A 17,782-nucleotide genomic window follows, 5' to 3' on the forward strand; every position below is an offset into this window, starting at 1 on the left:
TTCATCTCAATACTTTGTTATATACCCTTTGTTGGCAATGACAGAGGTCAAACGTTTTCTGTAAGTCTTCATAAGGTTTTCACACACTGTTGCTGGTATTTTGGCCCATTCCTCCATGCAGATCTCCTCTAAAGCACTGATGTTTTGGGGCTGTCGCTGGGCAACACGGACTTTCAACTCCCTCCAAATATTTTCTATGGGGTTGAGATCTGGAGACTGGCTAGGCCACTCCAGGACCTTGAAATGCTTCTTACGAAGCCACTTCTTCGTTGCCCTGGCGGTGTGTTTGGGATCATTGTCATGCTGAAAGACCCAGCCACGCTTCATCTTCAGTGCCCTTGCTGATGGAAGGAGGTTTTCACTCAAAATCTCACGATACATGGCCCCATTCATTCTTTCCTTTACACGGATCAGTCATCCTGGTCCCTTTGCAGAAAAACAGCCCCAAAGCATGATGTTTCCACCCCCATGCTTCACAGTAGGTATGGTGTTCTTTGGATGCAACTCTGCATTCTTTCTCCTCCAAACACGACGAGTTGAGTTTTTACCAAAAAGTTCTATTTTGGTTTCATCTGACCATATGACATTCTCTCAATCCTCTTCTGGATCATCCAAATGCCCTCTAGCAAACTTCAGACGGGCCTGGACATGTACTGGCTTAAGCAGGGGGACACGTCTGGAACTGCAGGATTTAAGTCCCTGGCGGCGTAATGTGTTACTGATGGTAGCCTCTGTTACTTTGGTCCCAGCTCTCTGCAGGTCATTCACTAGGTCCCCCCGTGTGGTTCTGGGATTTTTGCTCACCGTTCTTGTGATCATTTTGACCCCACGGGGTGAGATCTTGCGTGGAGCCCCAGATCGAGGGAGATTAGCAGTGGTCTTGTATGTCTTCCATTTTCTAATAATTGCTCCCACAGTTGATTTCTTCACACCAAGCTGCTTACCTATTACAGATTCAGTTTTCCCAGCCTGGTGCAGGTCTACAATTTTGTCTCTGGTCTCCTTTGACAGCTCTTTGGTCTTGGCCATAGTGGAGTTTGGAGTATGACTGTTTGAGGTTGTGGACAGGTGTCTTTTATACTGATAACGAGTTCAAAAAGGTGCCATTAATACAGGTAACGAGTGGAGGACAGAGGAGCCTCTTAAAGAAGAAGTTACAGGTCTGTAAGAGCCAGAAATCTTGCTTGTTTGTAGGTGACCAAATACTTATTTTACCGAGGAATTTATCAATTAATTCATTAAAAATCCTACAATGTGATTCCTGGATTGTTTCCCCCATTCTGTCTCTCATAGTTGAAGTATACCTATGATAAAAATGACAGGCCTCTCTCATCTTTTTAAATGGGAGAACTTGCACAATTGGTGGCTGACTAAATACTTTTTTGCCCCACTGTATGTATTACCACCATGTGATGTGAAATGGAATTATTTTGTGTCATATGGTATGATGTGGTGTGATGTTATATGGTATGATTTGATTTCATCTCACATGGAGCCTCTCGTGATGACGTCATCAGCCACGACATGTGGAATGTGATGACATCATCTGTGACATCACTTGCAATGTGATGACATCATGGGTGACATCATAGTGCCTCTCCTGACAGTTTGCAAGTGGACCCTAAATATTTTATAATTCGTAATATTTATTTTCTGTCTTTCTCTTTTGGTCTTCCCAGTTCGCACCCTAACCCTTTGCCCTTTCTTCCCAATTCGCACCTTTGCCCTTTCTCTATTTCGCCCCTTTTTGTTTTCGACTTTCTCTTTCGGTTTTCCCGAATCGCCCCTTCTCCTTTCGCCCTTTCTCCATTTCGCCCTTTTCTAATCTCGACCCTTTCCTTGTCGGCCCTTTCCCAATTCACCCAATATCACCCTTTCCATTTCGAATGTGATTATGTCATCTGTGACATCACTCACAATGTAATGACATCATCAAACCTCTCCTGACGGTCATCAGCCACAGCATGTGGAATTTGATGACATCATCTTTGATATCACTTGTAATGTGATGACATCATCGGTGACATCATAGAGCTTCTCCTGAAAGTTTGCAAGTTTTTAACTATACATGTATTGTCGTACATATATATATATAGTTCAAAATAAATTTTAAAAAATGTCTGACTTTCTCTTTCAGATCTCACCCACTTGTGCTGGACAACAGGAAGTAAGGGACAAAGCTTATACACACACACACACACACACCACACACACACACACACACACACACACACACACACACACACACACACACACACACACACCTTTTTAAATGCTTTTGCTACACGTTTAGTGTTGTTGCTTAGCGCCTGCCAGACTTATGTATTACCACTATGCTGTCCTCGTGCTGCGTTCTCTAGCTTGCAGAACTAGACAGCTAGCTAACAATTTGTCGTCTATTAAATAAAGTTGATGAACTCAAGCGAGGCAAGAAGCGTTGGTTTTTCTTCCGTTTACTTTGTTCACCAAGCAAGTATTTATACAGGACATACGTTTTTTGTAAAACTGAAACAAACAGAAACAAAGGGATACATAAATTTCACGAAGATAATATTACAGTACATAGCAGGTAGCATGATGCCACGAGAGCTAGCATGGCTAAGTCACAAATTATCCTAGAGATGTAGAGACTTAATTCAACATAAACTCTTAATTATCTACATGGCATTGAATGTGGTAACAAAGAATAGGCACTTACAGACTAATAATGTCCAAAGCTCGCGCGTTAAAGGTAAGTCTTTAAAGAGGAATCCTGCAGAAACTGTATCCGTATGTTCTCCTAACTCAAGTCAACTCGACAATGAAAAAGAACTAAACCTGCGCGACTTTGTAACTAGTATTGTCCGCTAGGTGGCAGTATTTCCCCACATATAATACGCAAGCTACCAAATGCTTAAGGAGGGCAGAACAACCACCATGTGATGTGAAATGGAATTATTTTGTGTCATATGGTATGATGTGGTGTGATGTTATATGGTATGATTTGATTTGATGTCATCTCACATGGAGCCTCTCCTGATGACGCCATCAGCCACAACATGTGGAATGTGATGACATCATCTGTGACATCACTTGCAATGTGATGGCATCATGGGTGACATCATAGTGCCTCTCCTGAAAGTTTGCAAGTGGACCCTAAATATTATAATATTTCTTTTCTGTCTTTCTCTTTCGGTCTTCCCAGTTCGCACCTTCACCCTTTGTTCCCAATTTGCACCTTCTCCCTTCGCCCTTTCTCTATTTCGCCTCTTTTTGTTTTCGTCTTTCTCTTTCGGTCTTCCCAATTCGCCCCTTCCCCTTTCGCCCCTTTTCCATTTCGCCCTTTTCTCATCTCGCAGCCTTTCCTTGTCGCCCCTTTCCCAATTCACCCAATATCGCCCCTTCCAATTCGAATGTGATTACGTCATCTGTGACATCACTCACAATGCGATGACATCATCGAGGTGATGATGTCATCAGCCACAAAATAATGTGGAATTTGATTTGAAAAATGTCTGTCTTTCTCTTTCAGATCCCACCCACTTGTGCTGGACAAGAGGAAGTAAGGGACAAAACGCACACACCCACACACACACACACAGAGACACACACACACTATTCATTATTTGTTTCTACAATTTAAAATAAAGTTGGTTATAACTCATCTCAATTCTGCTTGTGTTCTAAATGGTGGTTGCTCACCGTTGAAACATTAATTAGCTAATAATTACATTATTATATTTTATTATAGTTTGAATGTGTTTTACATTTGTTTTAAAAGTGTATTATACAAAAAAATACAGTATCATTCTGTTCCAGTAATTCATACATACTCTCACTCAATCACCACCAACCTGAAGTTACATGTGCGAAAGCAAAGATTTAATAATTTAGCCAATGATTTATTTGTTTGCATGAAAGAGTTGAAGTATTGCATGATGAGTTATGTGTATATGCACATCATCCTGTGTTTTTCTAATTTCTTTGTACAAATAAATGAATCAGCTGTAAATCCAGTCAGGACAAATGGAAGATAACAAACTGCAAGCATTTTCCCTGTTCGTCCCCATTCAATACACAAAAAAGTATGAAGAAGAGGTATTACCTGAAACTGCTTTCCTTTTCACCCAGAGGCACTAGTAGATGGATCCTTCAATAAGTATTGAAGTGCACCTGCTTTGTGTTGTTTTACTTCCTTCCTGATGAAGATGGAATTCACCACTAAGGGTCTCCATCTGTTCATCCTTTTTCATGTATACTGTGTGGTCAGACTCACTGTGTATACAGTGCCAGCTGCCATGTTGGATGAAACCCATAGAATTGGTTTCTTATGTCAGATATGTTCCAAAAGGACCAAAGGGAAGGGAAAGGAAGATGGATGCTGGATTATTTAAAAAAAATGCTCATGTCCCTGTAATCGTTCTTTGTGTCTCATTAAAGTTTTTTGTCACATTGAAGTTTTTTTATTTTCTAACAATGTTTCATTACTTATTTTTTTACTAAGTTTTTTTGTAGTAATTTTTAGTCCGTCAATGATTATTTTGTTCATTTTCAAGGTTGTTCTGAGTCTTTTGTAGATCTCCTTTTGTCTCTTAGCAGCTATTTTGTACTCTTTGAAGTATTTTTAATGTTTGTATCATTATGAGTATTTTCCACTGTTGAACTATTTGAGGATGTTTAAGATGTTTGCATATTAAAGCTTTGTAAATGCTTTAATGAGACAGAGACATGCATGTTCTTATCTTGTTCTTAAAGGTCCCCTATTATGCCAAATGCACGTTTTGCTGTCTTTTATACATAAAAAATGTGTCCCCGGTGTGTAAGGAGACTCACTAAGTGTCAGAAAATACAACCCTCTCTCTTTTCCTGCTTACCCACATCTCCAAAAACTGTAATGATAATAGTGTCCTGATCCTTGTTTTGTGTCTTTTTCCTGTTTTGTTTTGACATTTTTTCCCTCTGTTGTGTCATGTGTAGTTTTACTTCCTGTCTTTTGGTTTTCCTTGTGTCTGATTGTGTCATTGTTGTCACCTGTTGCCCTCCTGTTTCTTCCTCCTATCCCCAGCTGTGGCTTGTGTTGTGATAGTGTCTTTGTATTTAGTCCTGCTTTCCTTTGTGTTCTTTGTCAGTTCGTTGTCATTCTTCATGTGTCAAGTCAGGTGTTTTTCATGTCCTGGATTTCCCAAACTGTATTTTTGTTAAACAACTTTTTTGGAATAAAGCTCGCCTTTTGTTTGGACCCATACCTGTCTCCTTTTGTTGCTGCATTTGGGTCCTATTTCCCCCACCTTTGACAAATAGTGTTAGCAATACAGGTTATGTTACCATATACCAAAGTATTTCATTTATTACCTTTGGAAAAGTCATATGATCACCAATTTTATTGCAGGACATCCTGAAAGGAACCTGAACGGGTGCTGACAAATGCATGTTGAGATATTTCATGAAAAATAACAACTCATTTGCCCCCTGAATGCAGAAGCCAGGAAATCAATGGTATTAATTCAATTGTTGTTACTTAGTTTGACCAACATTGTGTCATGCGCATGACCCAACATTGTCAGTTGGTTACCTTTAACACCTGCATTCCACTATAATTGTGCTGTAAGTAGTACGTTTATATATACAGTATGTACATTTTTTCTTGATTAATTGTGTTCCCGAGAATGTTTTCCCATACACACAGAAAGAGACAGATGCCACCAACACACCATAATGTCCTGCGTATGGCATACCAGTGCAGACATGAAAACTGAAGTGAAGTGAATAAGAAAGAGGGTTGGAAGAAAGAAAAAGGAAGGGAGGAGGAGGGAGGAGGTCAGTATGCAGTCTGTTTCTCGGGCCTAATTAGTTGCCTCAGAGCACTCACAAATGTAGAGACGGAGGGAACAGTGTAAGGGGAAGGCGACGACTGAAGTAGGATTCTTAGGCTGATTTACTCCTGAGCTGCTCACAACAACACAGCTAATAAAACTAGTTTAACTATGGCTGTAAGATTTAGGAAGTGCGTGACTGTGGCAGGTTTGTGGCCAAAGTTGTAGGGAAGTTAGCAAAGACATGCAGGTCTGACATCCATAGCCAGGAGAAAAACAGCCAAATAATTAGATCACACGCTCTAACAGCACTAATGTTTCAATAAAGTCTGTAATTTTTTTCATATGAACATATAAAATATATTACAAGTTTTGCAAAGTAGTCATCGTGCCCTGAATGCAGTGGTGTAAAGTCACTGAGAACATTTACTCAACTACTGTACTTTCCATTTTTCATTTTATGCTACTTTGTACTTCTACTCCACTCCAATTCAGAGGTAAATGGTGGACTTTTACTCCACTATGTTTGTTTTATTCCTTTAGTTATTATTCCTTCCTTTACTAATTATCATATGATATATATGATTATGAAATTGACCAATCTGCACAATGACAACGATTTTGGAATAAGTATATTTACATGGTAATGTTTTTACTCAAGTACCAGATCTCAGTACTTTTACTTTAACTCAAGTACAAGATCCGAGTACTTCTACTTTGACTCAAGTACCAGATCTGAGTACTTCTACTTTAACTGAATTACAATATCTGAATACTTCTCACACCTCCGCCTGAATGTAAACGAAGAAGGACAGTTTGGAGCGTAGCGAGCTGGAGTGAGTTGAGAAAATAAATTAGGTCTGCTTGGTCATGTATGGTGTAATGTGAAAGGTGCTAAATCAGCAGCAATACTCCCCTATGGCAACGATGAAGGTGCTTTAACAAGAACGCTGTAGCCTACTTCCTAGATTAATTTTGCCTCGTAGAGGGAAAGAAACGGGACACCTTGCGTGTGTTTGCCAAATAGCAGACCCATATATGAATCCAGCTATAAATATATACTCAATACACGTATGGATGCACGTATGTATTAAATAATTACATACAGGCTAAAGCATGATGGAGGTAGAAGCACACAGATCGAGTGCTGCAGTCTTAAAAAGTGAATTTAAAATCTTTAGTGCATTTTGGCACCAGCAGTTGTCATCAATCAAACAACACTACGACCTGAATTGATGGCTGATGTAATAAAAAATGTTCTGTTTTTTATTTGAAAGAGAATTTGTGAATAAAAATTCTAAGGGGGAGCGTTGGAGAGGAGCTAATTAATTAAACATAGAGTGCAAAAGTACAGAGAGTCATCAGGATGACATTAAAGTGCTATCAAACTGTTAACTTTGAGAAATTGTTTCACCACTTTAGAGCGGGATTATCCTCACACTCTACATCAAGACTGGCAAGAGATTTAGTGACATCCATTTTAGCAACAACATAAAGTGATGGGGTACGATGTGTTGGAGATACGATGAGACACTATTGTAAGACATAAAGTACGGTGACAAGTTGAAGTAAAAACCTCATAAAATAGTGAAAAAGTTCTAAGTTGAAAATCAAAGTTCATACATTTTCCTTAAAAGCTGGCATGGCTCTGTTCCAAATCAAATACCAACATTCTATTATGTTCTAAAATAATAAACTGGTTGGTTTGATGATTCATGGTGAGTGAAGTACATTTTTCTCCTAAATATAGGAGAAAATACACAGGTACTCAAACATATAATGTGCACAAGTTACACGTTTAATCATTTGACATTTGGAAGAAATCATTTTAAGTTTTGTAAAACCATTTGTATTGAATGGTGGCTCTGACCCTTTTAAAGTTGGGATTGATAAAATCATGTGAAGCAGAGAGGACATGAAGTTTTTATTCTGTGTACAGAGTCTGCTGTTGATGGCCTACATAATCCTTATTTTAGCAGTCAGTACAGTGTAACAGGATAAATTATAATTGTAAGAGATCTGCTAACTTTTCATTAGGCACACTAAATAGTTAATTGTTTTTATTTTTTCAACAAAGTGACTCTACAAATCTGTACAAACAAGTCTTACAATATATGTTTTCATAACCATCATCAAATGTCATTCAACACATGACATTTTTATTGTTTTCAATTGTACTTTGTGTTCAATTCTCATCAGCAGCAACGTAGCAAGGCTAGGATAATGAACAAAGTAAACATTACATTGAACATCACTATGCTAGCATTGTAGAGTAATCATACAAATTTGCTCTATAAAATAAAAAAAGGAAGCAATATTTTTGATGGACACAGCCGTCTTGTCTTGTTTGAGAACGCACATATTCTAAAATGGTCTGTCATGCAAGTGTGCTTATTTCCAATATGTGGAACATATTTCATACACTAGGATCATATAAATTAGCATAAGAAAAAACAGGCCTCTGTCATTGTTTTAACTTATATTCTACTGCGCAGGACAGCACAGTGTCTGATAAGACATTAAATAGACGCCTACTGTCAAGCCTTTGATCAATAATTAACAGTTAACATGGTCATGAATTCAATTACATTTTGGTTGTATCATTGTTTAAAGACACACAAGAAAGGCCATGATGTACATGTAATGCAACAGTCTGAGTGTGGATAATATTCCCTCAGGATATAAAATATAGAATCCCACAAATGGAAGGGACATCAACCCTGAAGTCCAGAAACAGTTCGCTGCTGCTCTCATCCACAGAGAGGTCGGAGGTCAGGGAGGATGAGAGTTCTATTTCACCCCTACTGACCGCCAGAGGCAGTGCTTTAGCACTGGATATATTCCGTCTCGCGCCTGCGCAGGTTGGGTGTTTACAACAAAGTCACGTGTGATCTCGTATGACCGGTTCTGGTATAAGTTCCGGTGTCATCTGCAAGATCAGTCCTTTTTCATCTTCTCGCTACTCAGAGTGTTGCTCTCTGGGCTACAGAAAAGAATGAAAATAAAAATGATTTACTACTTGACGCTCGTCACTGTTGTAGCCTCGTGACCGTGTCAGTCGGAGCTGCGGGTTACTTGCCCTCCAGAGGCTGCGACGAGCTGTCTCTCCCCAGAGAGGGAACTGTGTGTCCACCGCTCTGACCTTTGAAAAAAAAAAAGGAGCACTGGACCGGCAGACGCTCCTGCCGTTTAGACATCAGTACGGTGAGACACTGTTCCTAGCGTTAATGTGACTGCTTCTGAGCAGTGTGTTTTACTTACTGTCCAGCAGTGGCTCAGTCAGTATGGGGCTTGGTGCTTTATTTTGTTGTTTGTTTTTTTTTTATTATGTTTTGTTTATTTTTTTTAATTTGAATGACAAGTTTGGTTTTTGGTGGAGGAAGAGGATTTATTTGTTTATTATGAAATGTCTGAAAGGAAGAAAAGGACCCGTGTGGAAATGGAAATACATAATTGTTATGTAAAATGGTGGAAAAAAATGAAAGTCCAATCAAAAAAGTAATAATTGTAAAAATGGAAATAAAATGTAAATATGCAATTTTTATAAATAAAAGATTTTTTTTTTAAAGTAGGGGCTTGGACTGGGAATCGTAGGGTCGCCGGTTCAAGTCCCCAAACAGACTTGAAATATGGAAGGTGGACTGCTACTTGGAGAGGTCCCAGTTCACCTCCTAGGCCCTGCTGTGCAAGGCACCGGACACCTCCAATTCCCCCTCCCCATTGCTCCCCGGGCGCTGCCCACTGCTCCTAGTACTAGGATGGGTTAATATAAATGCAGAGGACCAATTTCACTGTGTGTGCTCTGCTGTGTGCATGTATGTGATTAATAAAGAGGGTTTCATCCTCCGATTCTTTGCCGAGCTAATTGGTTGTAATTGGCTGTGCTAACAAGATTGGCCGCGTGCTGTGTCAGTGAAGAGAGTGTCCTGCTCTCCTCTCACTGTAGTGTGCGCTGACTCGCGTCCGGCTTTCACAGTTTGCCCTTGAGCAAAGCTGCGTTAGTGAAGAGCTGATATTGTTTTATATACTTTGCTCCACATAAGTCACCGCTAGCAGAGTGCTCTCGCTCAGGCTACCTGGTACAGGAGTATTGTGTACATTATTTTCAAAAGCGTTACTGTTTTGTCTTTTCCTTATAGTTACTGGAGTGCTTTGCTCAAGTTAACTTGGTAGGCAGCTAGAAAAAAGCTGATATTATTGCTATTTACTTTGTCCCCCATAGGTCGCCGCTAGCAGAGTGCTCTCGCTCAGGCTACCTGGTGCTGGAGTGTTGCGTACATTATTTTCAAAAGCATTAGGCTACTGTTTTGTTTTTACCTTACAGTTTCAGTTTTTTCAGTTAGCAGTGTGCTCTCGCTCACGCTAATTTACTACCACACTAGTAAAGAAAGTGGCCTCGCTCCCCTCTCACTGCATACACTGAGCCCAGGCCTGTTTTGTTTTTTTGCAGTTAGCAGAGTGCTCTGCTCAGACTGACTGTACTAGCAGCCCACAGGAACTAGTGTGTAGATTTCTCTGTCGCTATGTTTTCTTCTCCTGACTGTAACACGTGCATGGCTCCTCTTCAACCAGAGGACGGCCATGACCTGTGCCCTTCTTACCTCGGCCTCAAGCATCTGACGGAGGGTCTTTCGGAGGACCCGTGCATGGACTGCACCATCATGCCTCGTGCAGTGAGGGCTGCTAGTCTTGCAGAGGTGGAACTGATGGGGAATGCTGACCCCTTATCTGAGCGGTTGACTCCGGCCCAACCTACCCATGGTAAGCGTTGGGTTGCAGAGGCTGCGGGTGCTACCTCCAAAAAGAAGGTTAAGCCTGACAAGCTGTCCTCTAAGGTGGATCTGCTAGCTGCTGTGCTGGCCCAGAAGAAATCGCTCCTCCTGGCCCTACATTCCGGTGCTGGTGCAGAGAATGCTGCTGCACCCAACCCACCCATGGCTGAGTTGGCTTCAGAGGAGGACATTATGTCAGCTTCTGCCACTCACTTTAATGGGTACAGCAAGGAGCAGCCCTCCCAAGCCTCTGGAGCTGGCTCCCGTTCCTTGGCTCGTGGCTCCTCGGAGGGGGCAGAAGACTGCTCGATGGGGGCCGTGATTCGCATGGCACTGGTTTGCCTGCAGCTAGATGTACGGCAGTCAGAATCGACGCCCGCTAGCGCTTTCTTCAGGCACACTCCGGCAACCGCCAGCTTCACCGTCCCTCCCTCTGATGAATATCTGAAAGAGTTGCATGCGTGCGGCAGGGACACCAAGGCTTTCTTGCGCAATACGTGTGATTGCCGAGCCCTGGCAGCCATGCAGCATGCGGCAAAATTTAGCCTTGACCATATGACAGCTGTTGAGCCTACCATTGCCTCCCTCATAGTTTCCCCTGACAAGGCTCTAAGACCGGAGGCCAGGTGCCCTCGACCCCAATGCCAGGTCACCAATGACCTGCTGTCTAAGGCTTACGATACAGTGGTGCGCATGGGCCGTTTCCTCAACTCCCTGTCGCACCTCATGTTCGCCCTCTCAGCTTCCCTGCAGCAGACTGCTTCCGACAGTTCCTCCACCAGCTTCAGTGATGCCTCATTGCAGGCATTTGAACTGATGTCAAAGGAGCTGGGGCTGATGTCCACTCTGGTCCAGACTCGCCACCAGGTTTGGTTGGTGCAGTCACCCTTGTCGGAGACATGTAGGAGGACCCGCCATACTGTCCCGGTGGAACCAGGGGAGCTGTTCGGCTCAGCCGCTCTGCAGGTGCACGAGCGGACTGTCCAAGCTAATCAGACCAGGCAGTAGTTTGCAGGTCTTCGCAGGGACATGCTTCCCCCCACTACCATCGAAGCCCCGCTCCCTTGCCTCAGAGACAACCTCTGGCCTTTGTGCCTAACCGTTGCCCCCCAGAGCCTCCAGAGGCCGGGGGGCTCGGAACTGAGATCTCGGGGCCAGCGATCGGTTATTTCTCCCAGCAGCAGCTCAGCTACTGGGCAGCTGCTGGGAGAATTCAACGCACACGTTGGCAATGATGGAGACACTTGGAGGGGCGTGGTTGGGAGGAATGGCCCCCCCGATCTGAACCGGAGTGGTGGTTTGTTACTGGACTTCTGTGCTAGTCATGGATTGGCCATAACAAACACCATGTTCGAACATAAGGATGCTCATAAGTGTACGTGGAGCATCCTAGGCAGAAGGTCCATGATCGATTTTGTTATCATATCATCGAACCTGAGGCCACATGTTTTGGACACTCGGGTGAAGAGAGGGGCGGAGTTGTCAACTGATCACCATCTGGTGGTGAGTTGGGTCGAGTGGCTGGGGAAGCCTATGGACAGACCTGGTAAGCCCATACGTGTAGTGCGGGTGAACTGGGAACGTCTGCAGGAATCCCAAGTCCAGGAGGCCTTCAACCCACACCTCCGGCGGGGCTTTTCAGGCATCCCTGTGGAGGCTGGGGACATTGAACAAGAGTGGGCGGTGCTCAAAGCCTTTATTGCTGAAGCTGCGGCGGGGAGCTGCTGTTGTGATAACGATTCTGAACCCAAGAGCAGACAAGAGACGGTGTTGAATTGATGCAAGAGGGTTTATTGAATGAGGTGGAGGAGCAGGTAGAGGACGCGGAAGCCGGGGGGAGGGTGAGGCAGGCGAGCTGGATTGCGTGATCCGGATAACTGCAGGCAGAGGGAAACAGAGTTAGGTTGTGGTCAAAGGCAACAAGAGACGAGAGTTCGGTAGCGAGGTAACAAGGTAACAAGGTAAACTGGAGCCAGGCACGTATCATTACCACTGTAGAGCGAAGTACGATCTGGCACCGACAGCAGGGAATCCAAGGGTTTATGAAGGGGAGTTGATTGGAGATGACGACCAGGTGAGCATGATTGCAGATGACGGCCAGGTGTGAAGTGAGACAGACAGGGGGAGTGGCAAACCCAGGAGGAGGAAAAACACAGCAGACTGCTGTGACCACAACAGTACCCTCCCCTCAATGGACGCCTCCAGGCGGCCTAGGCCTCTCTGGGTGAGCCAGATGAAAATCCCGGATGAGGGAGGGGTCGAGGATGAGGCCCCGCGAAACCCAGCTCCTTTCCTCTGGCCCATAACCCTCCCAATCCACGAGGTACTGATACCCCCTGCCCCGACGACGAATGTCCAGCAACTGCCGGACGGTGTGAGCTGGGTGGTTGTCAATCAAACGGGGAGGTGGGGGGGGAACGACCGGGGGGGAGAGGGGACTGGTGGAGACTGGCTTTAAACGAGAGACATGGAAGGTGGGGTGGACGTGCATGGCTGGAGGCAGCTTGAGTGTGACCGCTGAGGGATTGATGACGGAAATAATAGGGAAAGGGCCAACAAAACGAGGGGTTAACTTCTTGGAGCCAGTTTGTAAGGGGAGATCCCTAGAGGACAACCACACCTGTTGACCCACCCGATAGGCAGGAGCGGGAGCCCGGTGGCGATCAGCAATGCGCCGGTTCTGCTCTGCAGAGCGCAGCAGAGCGGTGCGTGCGTCCCTCCACGTCCTGCGACAACGGCGGAGATGGTGCTGGACCGAGGGGACGGAGATGTAATCCTCCTGAGCAGGAAACAAGGGTGGCTGGTATCCCAGGGAGCATTCGAACGGGGACATGCCGGTGGCAGCACAGGACATGGAATTGTGGGCATACTCGATCCAAGAGAGATGGTCGCTCCAAGCCGAGGGGTTGCGCGCAGCCACACAACGCAGCGCGGTTCCGAGGTCCTGATTGGCTCTCTCAGCCTGCCCATTAGTCTGCGGCTGGTACCCTGATGACAGGCTGACAGAGGCCCCCAGCGCTCGGCAGAAGGCCTTCCACACTTGGGAAACGAACTGGGGACCACGGTCGGAGACGAGGTCAGCGGGAATCCCGTGGAGGCGAACGACATGCTGCACAAGCAGCTGGGCAGTCTCTGTGGCAGTGGGGAGCTTAGGAAGCGCAATGAAGTGAACCGCCTTCGAAAATCTGTCCACAACGGTGAGTATTACAGTGTGGCCCTTAGAGGGAGGAAGACCAGTCACAAAATCAAGGCCAATGTGGGACCAGGGCCGACCAGGAACAGGAAGAGGGCGTAACAGACCAGCAGGAGGTTGATGGGAGGACTTGGCCCGAGCACACACCGTGCAGGCAAGCACGAATGCCCGGGTGTCAGCGTCCATCGCTGGCCACCAAAAGTACCTCTTCAGGAGGGACAGGGTGCGGCCCACGCCAGGGTGACAGGCAAAGCGCGATGTGTGGCCCCACACCAGAACTTGAGAGCGAACCGAACTGGGGACAAAGAAACGGTTAGGAGGGCCGTTGCCCGGATCTGGTTCGGTGACTTGGGCCTTCCGGATGAGGGACTCTATCTCCCAGGTGACAGCAGCAACCTTGAGGCAGGAAGGAGAGAGGATAGTGTCAGGGGAGGCCGGTGTGTTCATAGTGTTAAACTGACGAGAGAGGGCGTCAGGTTTGACGTTACGGGATCCGGGACGGTAGGTGAGGGAGAAATTAAACCGCCCAAAAAACAGGGACCACCGGGCTTGGCGGGAATTCAAGCGCTTAGCTGTCTGGATGTATGACAAATTCTTGTGGTCGGTCCAAACCACGAACGGCTGTTCTGCCCCCTCAAGCCAGTGCCGCCATTCCTCCAATGCCAGTTTCACAGCCAGCAGCTCTCGGTTACCAACATCATAGTTACGTTCAGCAGGTACCAGCCGGCGAGAGAAAAAGGCGCAGGGGTGAATCTTCTCATCAGAAGCTGAGCGCTGGGACAGGACCGCCCCCACCCCCGTGTCAGACGCATCGACCTCCACGATGAACTGCCTGGAGGGGTCAGGTTGGATAAGAATGGGGGCAGACGAGAAAAGTCTCTTAAGACCAGAGAAGGCAGTCTCCGCCTCAGGCGTCCAGGCAAATGGGCGGGCAGGAGAGGTGAGACGGGTGAGAGGTGCTGCAACCCTGCTGTAATCACGGATGAACCTCCGGTAGAAATTGGCAAATCCCAGGAACTGCTGCAGTTTCTTGCGGGAATCGGGAATGGGCCAGTCTGTCACTGCACTGACCTTCTCGGGACAGGTCCTCACTTGCCCGCTCTCAATGATGAACCCAAGGAAGGATACAGAGGTGACACTGAACTCACACTTCTCGGCCTTCACATATAATTTGTTCTCCAACAGCCGCTGAAGAACTTGCCTGACATGCTGGAAGTGTTCCTCCTGGTTGCGAGAAAAAATAAGGATGTCGTCTAAATAGACAAAAACTGAGCGGTTGAGAAAATCCCGGAGGACATCGTTTACCAGGTTCTGGAACACGGCAGGGGCGTTAGTGAGGCCGAAGGGCATGACCAGGTACTCAAAGTGGCCGAGGGGGGTGTTAAAAGCAGTCTTCCACTCATCGCCCTCCCGGATACGCACCAGGTGGTAGGCATTGCGTAGATCCAACTTAGAGAAGACTGTAGCACCCTGCAGCGGCTCAAATGCGGAACTGATGAGGGGCAAGGCATACTTGTTTTTGACTGTAATGTTATTGAGTCCCCTGAAATCAATACATGGACGAAGAGACTTGTCCTTCTTGGCAACAAAAAAAAATCCTGCACCAACAGGAGAAGAGGAGGGTCTCATGAGGCCAGCCGAAAGAGAATCCTTAATATACTTCTCCATGGCCTCCCTCTCAGGACGGGACAAGTTATACAGGCGACTACTGGGCAAAGGGGCGCCGGGGAGGAGATCAATGGCACATAGGTCATAGGGGCGATGGGGAGGCAGGGTGAGTGCACGACACTTACTAAACACCTCTCCCAGGTCATGATAGATGGGGGGAACCAAGGAGAGGTCGGGGGTTTCCTGGGGCAAGGGGACACCTCCCTCTGTTGGAAACAGGGCAGACTGTAAGCAGGTGGAGTGACAAAAAGTGCTCCAACTCACCACCTTGCCAGAAGACCAGTCAAATTGGGGATTGTGCCGCTTGAGCCAGGGGTGGCCCAGAACCAGGGGAATAAGGGGAGACAGGATGACGTGAAACTGAAGCATCTCGTGGTGATTACCAGAAACAATTAACTCAAGGGGCTTAGTACAGTGAGTAATAAGGGCCAGGTGGCGGCCATCTAAGGCGTTAGCGTTTAATGGAGAGGGTAATTGTTCCAACTGAATGCCAACCTGAGACGCGAAGCCGGCGTCGATGAAGTTCTCATCCGCTCCCGAATCCACAAGGGCCGATACCGGAAAGGGATGACCGAGGGACAGCAGAGTGGCATCCAGCAGTGAGCGTGCATAGTGAGGAACGGGGACGGAGGGGGCGTGGCTCAGCAGGGCCCCGAGTCTCACTGCCGAGCCCTGTCTTTTGGTAGTGACGGACAGGTGGAGATGAGATGCCCGGGCAGCGCACAGTACAGACACACTCCGGTCTTGATCCGATGAAGCCGCTCCGCTTGGGTAAGACGAGTGCGCCCCAGCTGCATGGGCTCCTCTTCAGTGACTGCATGTGTCACGGGGGCAGAGAGAGCAGCTCTCGGGAAGTGAGGAGAATAGGAAGCAGCGAGTGCCGGGGGTACGGAACTGCCTGTCCTCTCCCTACGCCGCTCGCGTAGACGATTATCCAGCCGGATGGAAAGGGAGATCAGTTCATCGAGAGTGTTAGACTCCTCCCTAGTAGCCAGCTCATCCTTATTGACTCGCTGAGAGCGGAAAGAAAAAGCCCACATAGTGACCTGTCGTTCCAGCCCGACCTGGCTGCATGGGTCCGGAACTCGACGGAGAACTCAGCTACACTGCGGGAGCTCTGACGAAGGGAAATAAGCCGCTTGGCGGCGTCCCCTCCCTCTACTGGATGATCAAAAACTTTCCTCATTTCGGCTACAAAAAGCTCAAAATTATCGTTGACTGGGGAATCACTGTCCCATAATGCTGAAGCCCACTCTAATGCGTTACCCTTAAGTGACCCCATAATGTAGGCGATCTTAGCCTTTTCAGTGGGATAGGTGAGGGGCTGCTGACTGAAAACTAGTGAACACTGGATCAAAAAGGCTCTGCACATACCCATGTCCCCAGCGTAGCGCTCAGGCGCAGGAATGAGAGGCTCACGAGCTCGTGGCAGGTGTGTCGGGAGAGTGGGGGCCGGCGGAGGTGAAGCTGACGGTGGAGGCGCTGTGGTAAGGGGGGCTAGTAAGTCCAATTGCGCACCCATCTGAGTGACTCGGGTAGCGAGATTCTTAAAGGCTTCCATAGCTTCCCGGAGGGCTTGGCTGTGCTCAGCAACCTGAGTGCCTTGGGCGGCGAGAGCTCCGCGGATGCTGTCAATGTCCGCTGGGTCCATTTTGGCCAGATCGTTCTGTTGCGATAACGATTCTGAACCCAAGAGCAGACAAGAGACGGTGTTGAATTGATGCAAGAGGGTTTATTGAATGAGGTGGAGGAGCAGGTAGAGGACGCGGAAGCCGGGGGGAGGGTGAGGCAGGCGAGCTGGATTGCGTGATCCGGATAACTGCAGGCAGAGGGAAACAGAGTTAGGTTGTGGTCAAAGGCAACAAGAGACGAGAGTTCGGTAGCGAGGTAACAAGGTAACAAGGTAAACTGGAGCCAGGCACGTATCATTACCACTGTAGAGCGAAGTACGATCTGGCACCGACAGCAGGGAATCCAAGGGTTTATGAAGGGGAGTTGATTGGAGATGACGACCAGGTGAGCATGATTGCAGATGACGGCCAGGTGTGAAGTGAGACAGACAGGGGGAGTGGCAAACCCAGGAGGAGGAAAAACACAGCAGACTGCTGTGACCACAACAGCTGCGGTCTCAAGGTCTTAGGTGCCTCAAGGGGCGGTAACCCTCAAACCTCCTGGTGGACACCGGTGGTCAGGTAAGTCGTCCGACTGAAGAAGGAGGCCTTCCGGGATATGTTATCCCTAGGTACTCCTGACGCAGTTGCAAGGTATCGACAGGCCCGAAAGGCAGTAGCCTCAGCCGTGGCCGAGGCAAAGCAGCGGGTGTGGGAGAAGTTTGGAGAAGCCATGGAGAAGGACTT

At 46.7% G+C, this 17,782-nt stretch overlaps 2 long non-coding RNA genes across 2 annotated transcripts; both read right to left on the reverse strand.

The window, feature by feature from the left end:
- Positions 1 to 12,334: 12,334 nt before the first annotated feature.
- Positions 12,335 to 12,929, reverse strand: LOC134867754 (uncharacterized). Its single transcript, XR_010166178.1, has 2 exons — positions 12,555 to 12,929; positions 12,335 to 12,441 (listed from the first exon to the last, which is right to left on the reverse strand). It is a non-coding gene; the product is annotated as an uncharacterized LOC134867754 (long non-coding RNA).
- Positions 12,930 to 17,137: 4,208 nt separating this feature from the next.
- LOC134867005 (uncharacterized) lies at positions 17,138 to 17,541 on the reverse strand. Its single transcript, XR_010166106.1, has 2 exons — positions 17,358 to 17,541; positions 17,138 to 17,244 (listed from the first exon to the last, which is right to left on the reverse strand). It is a non-coding gene; the product is annotated as an uncharacterized LOC134867005 (long non-coding RNA).
- Positions 17,542 to 17,782: the final 241 nt, after the last annotated feature.

This window comes from Eleginops maclovinus, chromosome 7 (assembly GCF_036324505.1).
Source record: "Eleginops maclovinus isolate JMC-PN-2008 ecotype Puerto Natales chromosome 7, JC_Emac_rtc_rv5, whole genome shotgun sequence".
In the NCBI taxonomy this organism is placed as follows: Eukaryota; Metazoa; Chordata; class Actinopteri; order Perciformes; family Eleginopidae; genus Eleginops; species Eleginops maclovinus.